Here is a 15,049-nt window from a genome sequence, read left to right as displayed (position 1 = left end):
ATTACATTGAAACTGATTCATCTGACTTGATGAAGACTATTAACCTGGTGTATTTGCCCCTACGTAATAGTAAAAGACCATAATTGCATTTATCATATCAATTACATTAGTAAAGATTGATTCCCAATGATGAAAACCAAAACTGGAGAGAAACAGTGAAAAAATTAGGCAATTTGTCCTATGCGCAGCGCCTTTAGTCTATGTGCAAAGCCTTTAGCCTATGCACAACGCCATCTTCAAGCTGATTTTTTAAGGGGTTTTTGATGTCCAAATTGAGCCCAAGATAGCTCATTGGAAAGATTATCCTATCTAGCTTCCAAAAATTCACTTGGTTCCAAAAAATGATGAGTTTTCACCCTCCAAAAAGTTAATCTCCCAAGGTTGCTTCTTTGCGCAGTGCCTAGCTGAAAAAGAGGGTAGAAAGGTGATTTTTGAGGTGTTTTTGGCCATTTTTCCCCGTCAAATTGTCCAATTTTAGTGTGCCAATAGTCAAAAGTGTATTTTCATCACCTTATGAATCCAATGGTGGTCATGGTTTTTCATTTGGAGGCCTCTAGAAGATGCGCAACACCTAGGGCGTTGCGCATAGGACAGTCAAACTGTGCAAAAACTATCAAAGTTTGCACAAAAACCTAACAATTTCAAAAAATGCCCAAAAACTTGTCAAAATTGATACATGAATTGTTGATGAAGTATGTCAAGCATGGAAAGAGGCCTTGGCAAGGATATCAAGTTTTCTCTTCTCCTCTTTCATATTTGATCTCTGCTTGAACCTCTACTTCTGTCATCTTTTCTTTGCCTTTGTGTACCTGTTTTGCTGATGAAGAAGACAAGGCCCCTCCCACAATCTGTGGGGCAAACACTTGCCTATGACCTCTCTGATAATTACATGACAATGTGCCCAAATCTACCCTCTTAGGCTTGATGACCTCAACTTTGCTAGGTGACCCTGTATGATCATACAATGGTGATGATGATGGTGAGATAGGCAAAGATGATGGAGGGATAGACATAGTGGGCTAAGATGGAGGGGGTATGTCTTCAACATGATGATCGATGGGATGATATGAAGAAGGCATAGCCTCATCATGTGGAGCTTTTGGAGCAATGAAAATATCATTGGCAATGAAAGTCTCCCATGAGATGTTCAGCTGATTAAGGTGATGGAGGACAATGATGTTGATTAGAGAGTGATGAAAGAGGCTTTTCATTTTTAGATCATACTTTTTTCCCTGAACTGTGTATGCCATTTTTTCAATACTCCTGAACAAATAATAAGGAATATTGAGCATTTTGACTCTTGTGAAGTGCATGAGAAATCTGATATGGTAGGTGTGGAGTCTGGAAAATTTGCCTTCACAAGTGAAGTACTTCATGATGATTTTCATCATGGGAGCATACTTATCAAGAAGGTGGTTGAAAGGGAAGAATCTCTTTTTCTCATTTCTGTACCGAGGCTTCAAGTATGTCTGATAATACTGATAATCTATTTTTTGAGCTTTAAACCACTTTTCACCCACATTAGGTATTCAAGTAGCAACAGCAATGATCATTGAGGATATTGTGAAGGTTACATCAGTAAGGGTCACTTAATTGTCCTTAAGATTTCAATTGTAAACTCTATTCAAAATAGGGTGGCTTTGAACTCTTTGTATCATTTCACAAAAATCAAAGCATCCCACATGCTTGAAACAAGTGACTGTCATGGGTGAGGCCATTAGTTCTCTAGTGTTGGTAGGCTCAAACCTCAATATTCTTCCTCCTTTGTGTGGCCTTCTTTCTTCTATATCTTCCTCCTCTATAAAATCTCTATCTTCCTCCTCCATGATGTCTTTTTTTTCTTTTTGTCTTGAAACCCTAGAGATTAGGAAATGGGAGTGGGAATGGGGGAAGGGATTAGGGAACTTAGGGAGGTGATAGGGGATTGAAATATTTATGGGATTTGGGAATTGGTATTTTATTACAGGTATGGTAGTATGGTTGCCTAGGAATTTGTTTCCTAGGACTTAGGGTTTAAGGGATAATAAATTTGGGATAGGGATTTAGCAATACAGGGGTAGGGATAGGGTCTAATGTTATGTGGGAAGGATAGTAGGGTCTTAGGAATAGTTTTGGAGGTGTAGGAATGAAACTAGGGTTTGCAAGTCATAAGAATTCCCAATTTCACACAAGAAACTTAAAACCCTGAATTGATGACTTGTTAAATGTAAGGAGGGTATAATAATGCCTTACTTACTTGCTAGGAGGTTAAGAAACACTGTGCTGAAGGTTTGAAGCACTTGAATGAAATTTGAGAGCTTACACATGAATTTTGACAAGTGTGTAGTGCCTTTGATGCATGCACAACGCCTGATTGCTTTATGCACAGTGCCTTTGGTGTGTGCGCATCGCTTGTCTGCTCTATGTGCAACGCCTTTGATGTGTCCGCAACGTAATCTTCAAACCAACTTTTGAGTGCCTTCCCGAAGTCCAAATTGATCCTATGATAGCTCGTTGGAAATATCTATCTATTGGCTACACAATGGACCTATCAATCACTGAAAATGATCAAATATAGCCCCTCAAAAATCAATTCCCCCAATACTGGTAAAAAAATGTAGAATGAGGGTGCAAAAATGAAGTGTGCTCTTACAGGAAACGTTTGGAGGTCTTTCGAAACTCCAAATTGAGCTCGTGATAGCTCATGGGAAAGATATTTCTATCTAGTTATCATTTGATTCATCAACAAAGCCATTTGGACACTCCAACTAGGAGAAAATTGATTTTTCCAAGGTCGCTCTGGAAGTGAAGCAACTCTCTTGTAGCAATTGTATGTTTGACATTTCTCCAAAACCATAACACTTGTGTAAAAAATGAAGGAGGTTTTTCATTCATGGACTATTTTGGATTAAAAAACTCTCTCAGTTTTGTAAAATTCATCTCTGTTTGGTTGGAAACATACTTTTAAGCAAAACTGGCCCTATGTGTGGCAAATGATTTGTCCCTTGGAATGACTTCTTGAAAAATGATGGAGACATGATGTTTATGAGTTGGAATGGCCTCATACTTGGTGAAACGACCTCCCTTAGGCCTCCTCTACTCAGATGTCTCTAATTCCATAGCCAACCCTAGCTCAGTGGGAGAGGAAATTAGGGTTTAGTGCTTGTGGAAAATGATGATTTGGACACCGTTGGGAAATGACAATTCCCTTTGGAATTCACTTAAATTTTTGAAACATTACCCTTTCACTTGACTATTCCCTTTGAAAAATTGATCTTTTGATGGTCTTTGAGAACTCTTTGAATTCGACTTTTCTTTAATGAAGTTGGAATATAGAGATTTTAGTTGGCAGCTTAGGAACAATACTTATTACATATAGTGAACATAAAATTACATGATGAAATAAGCATTTCTCTTTACAAATCATCTTCACATGGTGAAGAGATGTTATTTGATCACCCTTTACTTGTTGGTCTTATGTAATGGAATGGAGTTTTATTGGAACCTTGGAAACCCTAATGTCCTAATGAAACCTTGAAAAACCCTAAAAGACCTAATGAGACCTTGAAGGACTGAATTTCAAGATGATATGACTGATGTGATGGCATGATGTCATTAAATTTATGGACAATCGATACTCATCAAGGTTGAAATTAGCCAGCAAGGGGTAAATTTCTAAAAGGAGTAAAGGAAACCCTAATTCAACCTTCAGTGACCAAATTTTTGCATGACGACCTAGTGGAATGAAAAAAAATTCAGAATGGGACCCTAATATGATATGAAAAGGGGAGTTTTGATCACTAATGGCAGTATGCAAATACTGACCCTAACACCCTTATCTTCCTTTCTCCAAGGAAATGCTAAAGGAAGTGTGGCGATTCTGCATATGATTTCATGGGTGATTTCTATAGAGAGGCCTTTCACCACAGCAGTGGCATGGGTCCTAGTTAGTGGTATGAGGGAGAGAGAAAAGTCTCTAGCCACTTCATCATCATATCCCCTCAATTTTTCAAAGAAACCCATCCAATTGTGCCTTGTGAATATTTGTAGTACAAGAGGGCGCTAATGAATTCTCACTTTGTTTGTGGGTTCCATCTTGTTAAATCCCCCTGTCATTTTTCTCTAATGGATGTGGAGGGTTATATATGTTTGATACCAAATTCTAATGGATGAGGAATTTTAAATGAAAATTTTGTTTATAATTCTCCTAGACTGCAATATTTTCAACAGAATAGAAATTTCTATATATTTTTTAATTGGAAAAGGTGGGAAGGTATAGCTCCTACCTCCTTGTCACTGCCTGATGAAGCCAACCTTTGGTTTTTCTCTTTAAAAATGCTCACTACCAATCCTGTAGGTGACTGTTTTGTATCCATTAGGATTTCCTATAGGTTTTCCTATAGGATCCTGTAGGTGCTCCTGTGCTGGAAAAAACCGCTCATTGTCTTTCCTGTAGACTACTTCATTGGCTGAGAGCAACTTTGCTTTGATGTAGCCTTGAGATTGTGAATGCCTCGATTCATGGGAATCAACATTTTATTTCCTCATATGGGTGATCTAAGTGGGATGGTGTGCTGGCAATTGAAGTACGAGTATCCATTTTTGGACTGTTGGTCCCACTACCACATCATCATTCTCCTTACCTCGTAATCAACTCCCACTTTGGACAACTATAACTTAACCACTTTCGACCTCATCTCTTCTTTCTCTTGACTTGATTGTTGCCACATGTGTAATGAACTAACTGTATTCTCCCCATTGACTGACCGAAGGTGGAAAAGTTAACTGAGCACCTTTTTCTTATAAAACCAACTCTTTCATAAATCTACATGTTTGATCATATTATGCTAACGAGAGAGTTGAAGCGAGAGACATACATGTGGTGAGATGCCTTTTGTTCTTTGTTGGAGAGTGAAGTCCTTGTTGTGTATTTGTTGCATGTGTTTTTATGTTTCTTTTTTTTCTATTGTCCTCCTTTAATGTTTTTCTTTGATGTGTAGGTACTGGATGGTGATGCTAATGATCTGCTACTATTGCTAAGCTCTAGAGGAGCTTCTTTGACCTATGGATCTCCATGCTGAAGCTGACTACAACCTATGATTTTTTTTGTTTTGTGGGATAGGCTGCTACAGGATTTCCTAGAGGATGTCCTTTAGCTGCCTCTCCCTCAAATTTTTTTAATCATTCCTTCACTTCTAGAGCATGAGGATGGTTTTGATGGGTAGATAAGGGTTCTAGGGATTGGTGAATGAGAGGTATAGCCTCAGGTGTTGTCCTCTTGTTCTATGTCTTTATCCTCTTTTATATTTCTTTGAAAACTGTAATAATTTTTTTTTTGAAACTAACTTTATTGGATGAATGAAATGGTGATCATGGTGGAGAGAGACATGGTGATGAGATGGTGAAGTAGACACTTATTTTTTTGACATAAGTACGTCATCCCCTTGCTCTAAGGTCACTTTCTATGGGATTCCCAAGCCACTGTAATTCCTACAGGATCATCCTATAGGTTTTCAGGGAATCCTAAAGGTTTACAGGGAATCTTGTAGAAAACATAGAACCCTTTCATACTAAGCTAGATGAGTTAAAAAATGGAGGGAATGATGGAATGATGAAGGATATGGAATGGAGGAATGAAAACATGAACTGTATAGGTCCTTTTGATCCTCTCTTATTGCTCTTCTCCTCCTCTTGCTAGCCTGAAAACAACATTTTGTAAGTTTTTTTTTCTCTCTTTTTAATCTCTTTTTTATTTTTTTTTATTTTTTTTGTGCTTTTGAAAACAACTAGTTTGCCTCCAAGAGTTTTTCATCATAGATGCTTGCCCTAGGTGCCTCAAAAGAGGTTTTCACCCAGAGATCTTTTTATCTCTTTTTTTGTTTTGTTTTTGTTTTGTTTTGACACCATTGGGTTGCCTCAAGAGGTTTTCAACCCAACAGTGGGACTCAGGTGCCTCATGGAGGTTTTCACCTAAGTCTCCTTATTTTTTCTTCTTTTTTAATTCTTTTTTCAATGACTTGATGCGGTGGAATATAAGACTACCATCACTGTCTTGTTGATGCCATGAATGAATTATTGCTTTGAAAAGGGCTTCTTGTAGACCTTCAATCTGTGCGCGTTGACAAGTGAAGGAATATCCTCTGCATCAATCGTTCTTATTTTCACTGAACCATTATCATGAAATCTCTCTATGACATAAGGCCCTAACCACCTATTCCTTAACTAGCCTTTAAAATATTTGTATCTAGAGTCACAAAGGCCAATCACCTTCTTGAAATTGTTTGTCCTTTATGTTCTTGTTGCGCCAGATCTTCCTTTGAATTTGAGTCACCTATGTGTGCAGGAGGGCCTATATTCTAAACTCATCTAGCCCATTTAGCTGGAATAATCTCTCTTTTTGTGCACTGGTGAGATCTACATCTAGTTGTGTTGCCATTCTTAATGTATTGTACTCAAATTCAATGGACAACAGGGCCTTTTTCCCATAGACCAACTCATAGGGAGTGAATCCAGTGGTGGTCTTCTAGGTGGTATTGTAGGCCCAAGTGGCCTCAACTAATCTATCTGCCCAATCTTTTCTGCTGCTGCTAATCACTTTGGTCAGAATTCCCTCTAGCACTCTGTTGGTCACCTCCACTTTCCCATTAGCTTGTGGGTGGTAAGGAGTGGATGTTCTATGCTTGATCTTGTGCTGGCTTAACAAATTTTCAATCATGTGCGATGTAAACTGGCTGCCTTGATCAGTGACCAGTTCTCTAGGGTACCCAAACTTATAAAATACATTTTCCCTTAAGAACTCAGCCACTTTCTCCTCTATTGCTGCCTTGATTGCCTTGGTTTCAACCCACTTGGTTAAATAGTCAGTGCACACAATGATGTACTGCTTTTACCTGGATGGAGGCCAATAGGTCCAATGAAATCCATGCCCCACTTTTCAAATGTCTCAAAAGTCACTTGAGATTGCAAAGGCATTTCATCCCTTGGAGTAGGCTTTCCCATCCGTTGGCACCAATAACATTGACTAGTATACCTTCTCACATCCTGATGAAGAGTGGGCCAATAATACCCAGCTTGTAGCACCTTGAACGTTGTCCTCTTGGCTGCAAAGTGACCTCCACAAGGCCCATCATGACAAGTCAGAAGGATGTTAGAGACTTCCTCCTCCCTAACACATCTTCTCAGAATTTGATCTGGGCCTAGTTTGAAGAGGTTGCCCCCCAATCCAAGTGAATGGGGCGCTCTTCCTCACAATATTGTTTTTCTCTTTGGAGGAAAAATTCGGTGTGAACTATGTAGACACCAAGTAGTTTGCTATGTCAGCAAACCATGGAGAGAGAACTGAAATGATAAATAAGTGTTCATCTAGTAACTAATCATCAACTATTTCTTCCTCCCCTACAAGCAAAGTTAATCTGGATAAAAAAATCTGCAACAACATTCTCCTTGCCAGGCTTATCAATAATAGTTAGATCAAATTATTGTAATAAAAGTAACCATCTAATGATCTGGGCATTCACATGAGGTTTATTCATCAAATATTTAATTGTAGCATGGTCAGTATGTACAAATGTTTGGTAACCTGTAATGTAATGCCTAAATTTGTTCAATGAATGCACAACAGCTAGGAGCTCCTTCTCAGTTACTGTATAGTTCAGTTCAGCCTTTGACAGATTCTTACTGATGAAGTAAATGGCATAATGTAACTTGTCATCTATCTAGCCTAGATATACTCCTATGGCTTTGTGAGAAGCATCAGCATGTATATGGAAAGGAAGGGCCCAATTTGGGCCTCGGAGAATATGTGTAGTGGTCAACTTGTCCTTCAGGGTGTCCAGGGCCACTTGACAACTCTTTGACCATAAAAATTCAGAGTCTTTGGCCAATAACCCAAATAAAGGAGAAGCTAACTTGCTGAAGTCATTTATAAACCTCTGACATCTCTCTGTTTTAGTAGAGGTGGAACCCTTTGGATGATGGCTATTTTATTTGGGTCCACTTGCAGTCCTTTATGGGATATTGAATGACCTAGAACAATCCCTGCAGTCATGAAGAACTCACATTTTTCAGGACTAAGGAACAGGGTCATTTCAATGCATTTGTTCAGCACCTTACCTAATTTGGACACAACCTCATGGAAATCACACCCATAGGGTGTAAAATCATCCATATAAATTTCTATTACATCATGGACTAGCTCGGCAAAGATATTCAGGACTGCTCTCTGGAAAGTGGCAAGGGCATTGCATAGGCCAAAAGGAAGGACCCTATAGGCGAAAGTACCCCAAGGACAAGTGAAGGTGGTTTTATCCTAGTCTTCAAGGCTGATCTGGATTTGATTGTACCTACTGAACCCATCTAGGAAAGAAAAAACAATTTCCCTACCAAGCCATCTAGCACTTGGTCAATGAAAGGTAGAGGGAAATTCTCCTTCTTTGTTGCTTTGTTTAACTCTCTGTAATCGACAAAAATCCTCCACTTCCCATTTTTCTTTGGAACCAACACCAAAGGAGAGACCCACTCACTATCCGAGATAGGGTAAATGAATCCTACATCTAACAACTTTTGCAGTTCTTCTTTGACTATATCCTTGAGAGTTGGATTCATTCTCCTTTGGGGTTATCAGATTGGTTTGAAAAATTCTTTGATATAAATTTGGTGAGTACACACTGAGGGGTGCACTCCCTTCATTTCCTTGTAACTCCAAGCAAAGGCATCTAGATGTTCCTTTAGCATGTTGCACAACTTTTCTTCTTGGTGTACAAAAAGAGATGGGTTGATTTTCAAAGTTCTCTCAGGGCTGAATTTTATGGTTTTGACACGGGTAGGGTTTGAATAAGCTAAGCATAGATCAATCTGATGGTTATTCTAGGTTTCCTTTACTACTTCCTCTAAGGACAATGTGCTGGGAATTGGACTTTCGAGTATGTGTTCAATCAAATCATCTTCATCCGGTTGTCCTCCTCCCATATCTATTTCCAAGGTATAGAGTTGGGTTGAGTAGACTTCATCTTCTTCCTCCTCTTCCAGCCATAAAGGTAAGTCATTTTCTAGAGATGGCTCAGTAGGAGGGTACAGGACTAACTGCTTGGACATATGCCCATTTTTTATAGTCATATTTCCAGCCCTGCAGCCGATGTAAGCATCGGAAGTGGCTAGCCAGGGCCTCCCAAGGATTAGAGGATAACCAGTAAGCTTGGCCTTACGTTGGATAACTAGGAAGTCTGTAGGGTACTCCCAAGAGTCAATGGAGACATCACATCCTCAACAATCCCCTCAAGGGTCACTGTAGAACTGTCTGCAAGTTGCAAGCTTGTTGTGGTCTTTCTCAATGAACCCTGGAGATTGAGCTTGAACATGGTGTCCTTATTCATTACATTAATGGTAGCCCCAATATCAATCAAAGTGTGTGAGATAATGGTTCCATTGATGTGCACATCTACTATAGGGCTTCCAGGGTCTAAGTACTTTTGTAATGAAACCAGCTCACAAAAAGATAGAAAAGATAGATCAATGCCGTAGGAATAAGCCTCTTTGAGGGGGCAACCTCCTTTACATTACACAAATGAACAATTCTTGGACGATACAAATGAAAAAACATCCTTTCTATATATAGGAGTCTATAGGGTCACAATATAACCAAGCTGATCTAACAATAATAATATAAAGGCACAAAAATAACAATAGAGGGATTCTATGGGGCACAATAATAACAATATGGGGACAATAGGGGCACGATAATAAAAATAAGGGATACAACAACAATAGTAATGGGGGATCCCTAATATTATAGGGACCTAACATTCCCCTCCTTCAAAAATTTGTTGTCCTCAATGCTTGAGTAGTTCTAGATGCTTCTATATAAAAGTCTCATCCTCCCATGTGGAATCTTCAACGGGTAAGTTATTCCACTTGATGAGATACTCTGAAATTGATCAATTTCGTAGCTGTTGAGTTCTTGTTTCTTTGACTACTTCAGGCTCCAATATGATTTTTCCTTCCTCATCAAGTTCTAGCAATATTGTCTGAACTAGAAGCTTGTCACCTATAACCTCTTTAAGCATGAAACATGGAAAACTGGGCGCACTCGAGAAGCTGTAGGAAGCTCCAATTTGTATGCCATAGTACCTATCTTTTGCAACACCTTGTATGGACCATAATACTTTGGTGATAATTTGTTATCCTTCTTAGCTTGCTTGAGGAACATTTGCTTATATGGCTGTAGCCGTAGGAATACCCAATCACCTACCTCAAAACTTCTTTCATTGCAATGTTGATATGCCTGTTGTTTCATTCTATTTTGTGCTAAGTTGAGGTTATCCTTTAAGAGTTGGAGAAATTCTTGCTGGTGCTCGATGCGATCTTCCACTGCTTGAACCTTAGACTTTTATCTTAAATATGATGTGATGGATGGTGGATGATATCCATAAAGTGCCATAAATGGGGTCATTTTTGTTACAGTATGGAAGGAAGTGTTATACCACCGTTTAGCCAGAGGCAACCATTTCACCCATTGTGTCTATTTATCAGATACAAAGCCATGAAGATATCCTTCCAAACATTTGTTTACTATCTCATTTTTCCCATCAGATTGAGGATGATAAGATGAGTTATGAGCTAACTGAGTACCAAGACAAGAAAATAATTTTGTCCAAAAATTTCCAATGAAAATGGGATCTCTGTCACTTACAATGATCTTTAGATTTCCATGTAGCTTTTGAATTGTTTCCATAAATGCAGAATAAACTGTACTCGCTTTAAATAAGGTAGGCCCTATGAGGTACAAGTTTCCCTCTATCCAAGAATAATTGGCACTTCGTTGCACAATATTATGTTTCTCCTTGGTGGAGATATTTTGTGGCAACCTGCTTGATACCAGATAGTTAGCCACATTATCAAACCAAGGAGTATTTTTTGAAACAAAAAATAAATTCTCATCTGGAAAGTCATACAGAATTGGTACTGGAACTATGTCTCGGAAAATATTCATTTGGGATAAGAAATTTGTAGCTAAATTATCTCATCTAGGCTTGTCAATCACAATGATATTAAATTCCTATAGTAAGAGAAACCATCTAGTAATTCTTCCATTAGTAATTGGCTTATTCATAAGGAACCTAATAGCAAAGTGATCAATATGGACAAAAGTTTTGTAACTAGTAATATAGTGCCTAAATTTGTTGATAGCATGGACTACTACTAGTAATTATTTTTAGTAATTGTGTAATTTAATTATGAAGGTGAGAGATTTTTTCTAACGAAATAAATAGCATAAGGAATGTGATTCTCCCTTTATCCTAACACAACTCCAAGGGTTGTATCTAATGCATCAATACAAATGTGAAAAGAGAGAGACCAGTTAGGTCCTCTCAACACCGAGGTAGTAGATAATTTATCCTTCAGTTCCTGAAAATCATTTTGACAGTCAGTATCCCATAGAAAATCAACATCTTTAGTAAGAAATTTAAACACAAGTGCTACAATTTCAGTGAAATTTTCAACAAATCTCATATAGTACCCTGCATGTCCCAAAAATATTCTTACCTCCATTTGCAAAGTTGAGACTGAAATATGTGATATTAACTCAATTTTTGCAAGTTCAACTTTTATCCCTTCTTGTGATACATGGTGTCCCAAAACAATTCCCTTAGTTTGTATCATTTTACATTTGATATTACTACGGGCCAAATGAGCTTCTTGACAACGAATCAATACTTTTTCCAAGTTCTTTGAATCCTGTTGAAAATAATCACCATACACTGTGAAGTTTTCCATATATACTTCCACACATTCATGTATAAGATCAATGAAAATAGAAAAGAAAATTCTCTAAAAGGTAGTTGGAGCGTTGCACAGGCAAAAAGGAAGAACTCTATAAGCATAGGTGCCCCATGGGTAGGTAAACGTAGTATTCTCTTGGTATTATGGGGCTATTTGAATCTGATTGTAGCCATTGTACCCATCCAAGAAAGATAATTACTTTTTCCCTGACAATGTATCAAGCACCTGACCAATAAAAGGTAAAGGAAAGTAATCGCGCAAGGTATCTTTTTTCAGCTCTTTGTAGTCAACACAAATGTGCCATTTCCCATTTTTCTTGGGAGCTACGACCAAGGGAGATATCCATTTAATGTAAGAGATAGGATATATAAAATTCGCTCTTAAAATTTTTTGCAATTCATCTTTGACCATTTCTTTGAGACTTGGATTCATTCGTCTTTGTGGCTACCTAAGAGGACTATTTTGTTCATTTTTGTAAATTTGGTGTGTAAAAGTATGAGGATGAACCCATTTCATATCTAAATAATCCCAAGAAAATGCTCTTGATTGTTTTTTAATCATGTTTACTACCCGTTGTTTCTATTCTGTACTTAATTTTGTACCAATGTATAGTGTTTTTCTAGCATTGATTTCAACATGTTGAGCACGTGCTTCACTATTTTCTTCCAAGGGTTCTATTATCACTTACTACAAAATTGTTTGAATGGTGCCAATTGATGTCAAAATAATGCAAAATAGCAGAGAATATTGCATTCATTTTCCAAGTAATAGAAGCACTCAAAGCCTACATTGGATCCTCTCCATTGGAAAGTGCTCTGAACAATCTTTCAAACGATATGTGGAAGTCCAAAATCAGACTCCTGGATCAAAAGATATGGTATTTTGAAGTTTCAAGGCTTGAAGCCTTAGGAAGGCATATCAGAATATCAAATATTGCATATCAAAGGTCCAACAACATCTGATATTAGTGATCGCAACATCAAAGCATCAGGAATATCGACGATCACATATCAACAATTGCATTTAGGAGGTCAAATATCAGTGCATCCCAACGTCAGAGCAACGACACATCAGAACATCGACAATTAGACAATCAAAACTTCTGAAAGTGTAAACCTTTTAATAGTTGTGATATTCAAAAAGTTCCAATAATGTTAAAATCCATTAGGAACACCAATAAAGGATTAACAAATGATTTCATCGCGAAACCAAAGGTGGGCGAGCCCTTTTCTCTCTCCTCTAGAGGCACACATGGCGACATATGATTGGTTCTAATAAAGCTACAATAAAATTTGATGTCAGCATGAAATGGGGGTATAGAAGGACACATGGCAGGAATTTTTGGCATTTTGAGAGGGCCTAAGTGGGAAAATTTGGGTGACATGTGTCATCACTCATGAAGTGACATGAGGAAGTGATGACACCATATCAGAGATCGCATATCAGAAGTTGAGGATGTCGACACTTTATAAAAGTTGGCAATTGAAAAATTGCCGATAAGGGGGCTCCGATATTAGGGTTGGAAGATGGTCAAGAAGGACTTATAGAACAAATGGCATTAAGCTCTTAACAAAAGAAAAACAGCCCCTGTGCAAGAACAAAATGCCCTAGCACCTTAAGGCTAAGCCTCTGGTCACTACACCCAGTCCCATGGAGGAAAATAGAAAGGGGATAAACAAAAGGGGATAATATTAAAGGGCATATTGGGCTCCAATAGTGTAACACAAAAGTGTTAAAATATGGATGGGATGACAACTATGTTAAAGAGCACCACTAAGGCCATCACAGGTGATCTCTCCTAGCTGCAGAAAATGGCGAATTAAAGTAGTTAAGGCAGAAAATGATAGGTGAACCAGCAGAGTATATGAAGGAGAACATCATGGAGAATCCATGGCCTGATCATAGGCGATCATAGGAAATTGCATGGAGATATTTTTCTATGATCATTATTTAGTTTTCTCATGTTTTGTAATTTTGTAATTTTTTTATTTTAAAGAAAGGAATCAAATCTTTTGCAATGATTTGGGTGGCAGAGCCTTTGCACGCCAAGACATCTAGTTGATCAGACAGCTGGAACTCGGCTAAGATATTTTTGTAACTGTTTTTCAAGCCCTCCATTTTCTTATAAAATTAGGGAAGAAACACTTAAAAAAGGTTCATAATTTTTGGAAAGAACTCCTGGAAAGGGCCTTTTCTTGTTTTCATGAAGGAAGTGTTATGAATCTTGATGTATGCACATTTCTCAAAAGATTAAGACATGATTTCTAGTGATTCCAACTTATTGGATTGCAGTATGTTCATCTCCCTTTGTGTTTTAATATATGTTAAGTATTCTTCTCATATTTCATGTCACGTAGCTATTAGAAATATTTCTGATTAGGTCCAAATTCATTTAGATCAAGTTATTGATGTATAATGTGTATATTGATGTGGAAATTAAGTCTTTAAAAAGCACTCCATGTATCTTAGCATTCCATAAAAATTACCTTTCTCTCATTTCTCTCTAAATCCAAATATATAGAATTCTTAAATTTTACGCTCTGTATGATGGATTTCTCCTCCACTATCTTCTACCATTACATATGTCGTAACAACTGATTTCCTGCAAGCTCTCAATCTGATTTGGCCACCATTGACTGAGGATTATTTCTTGTGTATTCGTGTATGTACGTTGGTCATACATTGTATCTTTATGAAGGGTTCTGAATCAATCCTATTTGAATTACTTGTGAAAAAATATGGTGCTACAAGTCCTTAAGACAAATTTGATAGCACTAATTAAGATGTCCTAGGCACTGGTCTCCTAACAACTTAGAGGTTGTCTCTAGGAGTGACAACATATTTTTGGCACTGTTGTCGTGGAGCGGATTAGAGAATTTTTCCCCTGGGTATGACATTCATACACTCTTTGATAAGGTGAGAAAATATGTGTGGGTTGTAGATTCATCACCTTGGCGAATGCATTGTCAAATGATAAGTTCATCACCCTGGATTTTAAGAGGCCCTATACCTGTTCAAATGCCTCTCAACAAAGAATGCCAATTGTATCTAATCTAGAAAAACTAATATCCAGAAGGACTAGGAAGGAAAAAATCCCCAATATTGATGCTATTGTGTCCTCGTTTCCTGAAATATCCTCATCCATCTCAAAAAATGCCATAATTCATCTCTTTTATTTTTCTCCTAGAGTCCTAGTATATCCTTTAGAAAGTGGTCAGCTACTTGGTACTGCGTCCCTAGAGGGAAAGGAAGAAGTAGTTTCAGTCAACACCCCTTCTCTCTTATTTCCTCC

The sequence above is a fragment of the Pinus tabuliformis genome, chromosome 9 (genome assembly GCF_031772625.1).
Source record: "Pinus tabuliformis cultivar Carrire ecotype Pingquan chromosome 9, CPIR1, whole genome shotgun sequence".
Taxonomy (NCBI): Eukaryota; Viridiplantae; Streptophyta; class Pinopsida; order Pinales; family Pinaceae; genus Pinus; species Pinus tabuliformis.
The sequence above is the reverse complement of the archived record's forward strand: the minus strand, read 5'-3'. Positions refer to the sequence as shown.